This window comes from Sceloporus undulatus, chromosome 2 (assembly GCF_019175285.1).
Source record: "Sceloporus undulatus isolate JIND9_A2432 ecotype Alabama chromosome 2, SceUnd_v1.1, whole genome shotgun sequence".
Classification (NCBI taxonomy): Eukaryota; Metazoa; Chordata; class Lepidosauria; order Squamata; family Phrynosomatidae; genus Sceloporus; species Sceloporus undulatus.
This window is the reverse complement of record NC_056523.1, coordinates 200,734,346-200,739,098: the sequence shown is the minus strand read 5'-3', so window position 1 is coordinate 200,739,098 and position 4,753 is coordinate 200,734,346.

The window sequence follows — 4,753 nt, the reverse complement described above, 5'->3', positions numbered from 1 at the left end:
TCCAAGGTCACCCAGTGGGTTTGCATGAAGGAGCAGGTATTTCCTGGTCTCCCAGTGTGCTAGTCCAATGATCAAGCCACTACACCATGTGATTCATTTCAAAAAGTAGAATCCCTGACCTTCAGCTTCTGGGATCTTTCCCACACATTCTCCTGAATTCTTCCCCAAGCCCTGCCATGATGGCGCTACTTGCCTAGGTTGTAAGAAATCCCACAACTGCCTGAACCAATTAAAGAAAAATTGACTCTTCCTCAACCAGTAGCTAGCCAGAGTGTGCAGCAGCATGAAGTATTAACATAAACTGGTACCCTCTTGGCAATATGGGAAAGAGGGAGGAATGGTGAGATTGGGAGGTCATCATGGTCTTGTTTTTCCCACTTTCTTCCTCTAGGCTGATGTGTCGTATTATCGTCATTGATAGAGTTCCCAAGATGGAAGCCATCATAAGCTACCTTACTCATCTCTAGCCCAAATTGATCCCTGCTTTGGGTGGGTGGAAGGAGCAAGCAATCCATTTAGAGGAAGAGAGAACTCCAGAGGGTTGTTTCTAAAACTCACTTTCTAACCAAATCTAAAGGCATTTATTTAGCATTAATGTGCTAAGATGCCTTTACGTATGTTGCACAGAGCTTCAGTAAACTCTGTTTATATAGCAGTACTTCCAGCAGCAATATTTGTGGCCTTTAGAAATAATCATATCTGACAAGTGTAGCAGAAATATATGTTCTCTAGTATCACGCTGCCAACAGCCGTCTGCAAAGTATGCTTGACCTGAAAAGTTAAATATAAGCTCTTTGGAAACAAAATACAAGCCTAGAGCCTGTGCTTTTGCTCTCTTCAATAAGGCCCCTTGCCCATTATAGGAAAAGCCTACACACTGTTATTGTGTGAATGACTGAAATACAGCACATTAACCTCAGTGCATAAATTGGAAATTTGATGGAGATACAGGCTACGCAGAGGATTTGCTGACCTCACTGTCTATACATTGAAGCTAACAAGCCCCTTTCCACAAGATTACCTCTACCATTAGGCAGAGTAAGGTAGTGCCCCAGAAAGAAGATTGTAGGTGTCATGAAAGGGAGCACATTGTTAGTTGTTGAATCTGTTGTGACTGTGAGGTTTTTCATTTGTTTGTTTTGCTTTTTTCCTGCTGCCCCAAATAAAGAAAAGCACACTTGGAGGACATATGATTTGCATGCCTGGGATGAAGACACACACACATCTTTGTGACTGATTCATTTTGTTTTCTTTCTTGAGCCTCCCTCAAACATGGACCTATGTATTGTTGACACATAAAACCAGATCAAGAGTACTAAGTTAATTTTACAAACCCATTGTATCCATTATCATTCCAAAATGAGAGATCCCTTCCTTTCCATCAGAAGGTAACAAAGAACAAGCTTGGCAAGCCTCCTAAAAAAGGACATTCTCCAACAGAGGAAAAAACAGAAGAAGCCCAGTCCTGTGAAGAAACCCAAACTCTGAAGATGGAAACATGAAGATCAGGGTTTCAATTTACATTCATTTATCACAGAAATGCAGTATCAAGATTCAGATAACTGCTTACTCTTATGCTCATCTCTACAAACAAGCATTGTTTCTGTAACAACTTTCTGATTCTGAATAAGATGTATACTAGGAAACTAAATCCAACTGTACTCAGATGATTGTGCTGGGACTTTGTTCTGCTCCTTGCATCAAACCTCCATAGCACTGAAAACCTGCTCCAGAGAGTATATCTGCAGTTTGATATAAATACAACTTTAGTTGCTATAGATCTTGGGATATTTGGTGATACTTATATTTCTCTACTTATTCTTGTTGTTAACTGCACTTCAGTCAACCCCAACTCATGGCGCCCCCATGGATGAGACACCTCCAAGACCCTCTATTTTCCACTGCTCTGTTTAGGGCCTGTAAATTCAGGTCAGAGACCTCCATCTATTGTGCAGTTCGCCTCCTTTTCTACCTTCTCTACTATTATTGTCTTTCCTAATGAGTTGTCCCTTCTCTTGATGTGGCCAAAATATGACAGTTTGATCATCTTGGCTTCCAGTGAGAGTTCAGACTTGATCAATTCAAGGACTCATTTCTTTGTCTTTTTGTCTGTCTGCGGTATTCTCAGTACTCTTCTCCAGCACTGCATCTCAAAGGAATTTTCTTTTTATCATCTTTCTTCACTGTCCACCTCTCACATCTATACATGCTGATGGGGAATATCATGGCTTGTACAAGTCTGACGTTAGTGCTCAGTTGTATATCTTCACTCTTTAGGATTTTTCTAATTTTTCATTGTTGCTCTTCCCATCCCTAGTTTTCTTCTGATTATTTGACTGCCGTCTCCATTCTGAACAATGTTTGATCCAAGGTATGGGAACTTATATTTCTCTGCTAGAGAACTATAATTTGTTACCCCCTGAACTACAGCAGTAGAGTTACTTAGAAGAGAACTCCAAGTACCTCCTCAGACATCAAATCCTAGCATTCCATAGAACAGAGCCATGACATTCAAATCATATCAAACTGCTGAATTTGCAGAGTTCAGATACTCTCAATGGTTGTATCTACACTGCAGAATTAATGCAGTTTGACACCACTGTAACTGTCATGGCACAATGCTATGGAACTCTGGGATTTGTAGATAGCTTTCTCTGCCACAGCCTTCTCTGTGGCTCTAGTGCCACAACAAACTACAGACCCCAGGATTCCACAGGATGGAGCCATGACAGTTAAAGTGGTGTCAAACTGCATCGATTCTGGAATGTGATAGCAGCCTCAAAAATCTAGATCAGGTTTTTTGGATTCACAAGGGGGAGGCTCCACTGATGAAGAAGTAGAGAGATTGCCCTCTTCTTGATGTTACTGATGGAAACAGCTTCTGTAGGGGATGTATCACCATTGGATACAGACCATAAAGGGAAAAGTAGCCAGACTGGTATAGTGATTTGAGCATTGGACTATGATTCTGGAGACCAGGGTTCAAATCTTTTCATTTTTACTGCACAATTGTAATATCCTACATTTCTCCCTGTTGAAATTAATTTTGTTAGCTTTGGCCTAGCTTTCTAATCTATTAAGGTCATTTTGAATTTTGATCCTGTCCTCTGGGATATTAGCTATCTCTCCTAATTTTGTGTCATATATGTATGCTGTCTATTCCATCATCCAAACTACTGATAAAGATGTTGAATAGCACTGGGTTCATGTGGCACCCCATTGCTCACGTCTTTCCAGGATGGGGAGGAGCTACTGGTGAGCATTCTTTGAGTTCATTAGGTCCACCAATTACAAATCCACCTAACACAATTCATTTTTGATTCCCAGGATAGTGAATATCAAGGTACACACCTCTGTTCAAGTCTCACTTCAGAAACTAAGGTTGGATCTACACTGAAGAATTGATGAAGTTTGACACTGCTTTAAGTGTCATGGCTCAATGCTATGAAATCCTGGGACCTGTAATTTGTTGTGGCACCAGATGTCTCTGAAAGGCTAAACATCTTACCAAACTACAAATTCCAGAATATCATAGCACTGAGCCATCGCAGTTAAAATGGTGTCAAAATGCAGGGGCAGCCTAAGCCACTTTAAGAAGAGGTAATTATTGTTGAGATGAAGTAAAATGTTCTGACTACTCTATGGCACTATAATTTAATTAACAGATTAGTAGTAGAAGAAACAACAAAGTATGTGAGAAACTGTGGGGGATGACAGTTATATTTGCCACTGGAAATAAAGATCTTTTGTGAAGTTGTTCTCTCCCTGACCTGTCCAATGAATGAGAAGGAAAAGTACTTTTAAAAGCTTGATCTGAGCCTACGATGTTTAACACACTAGTTCAATTATTCATAAAATCTTGTCAGGATACAAATTTTTACAGTTTTGAATGTAGGAAGAAAAAGAACTCTGTCCAAATACAAGGGCAACTGAGATTTGGACTTATTTTTTTGAAGAAAGAGAGAAGAAAGAAATCCCATTAGGATTCAAGACAACAAAATGCTTTCTCTGAGATTTTCCATTAAATACAATCTACTAGTCTTCAAAAGCAAAACAACGTGGGCATGCAAATGGCCAAGAAGAATCTCTTTGGTGGTTTTAATTTTTTAAAGAACATACTAGATTAGAACATCTTATTTCTCCCAACAGTCTCATTTGTGCCAGAATTTTGCAGTATATTTCCAGCAATATTCCACTGTGCCCTGAGCTTCTGAACATTCATGCATTTGGGATACTCCCTGTAAGAACAAAGAGAATATGATAAACAGAAAGAGAGAATAGCATGAATTGGCATTAGTTTTGTCATTTGGCAAGAGAAAGCAAAAGGGAAATGGTCAAGAGAGTGCAAACTCAGTGTGGTGTAGTGGTTTAAATGCTGGAGTAGGACTCCAGGATTTGAATCCTTGTTCCTCAAGCAAACTCACCAGGTGACCTTGAGCACTCTCTCTGTCTCAGAAAAAGACAGTGGCAAATCTCCTCTGAATAGATCTTGCCAGAAAATCCTGTGGATAGGATCGCCATAAGTCAGTGTTAACCTGAAGGCATGTAACAAGAGAAGCAAAAACACAAATGGTTAACAGAAAGAGAGAATGACCCAAATTGGTATTAGTTGGGTCACTGTACAGGAAAACATTGTCATACAGTGGTAGAAGAAAATTGGTGAAATCACATACCTTAACAAGATGTATCCTTCCAATGTTAGTGTTTGGAAAACTGAACGCAACAGATTTGTCAAGCTGGATCTTTAAGAACC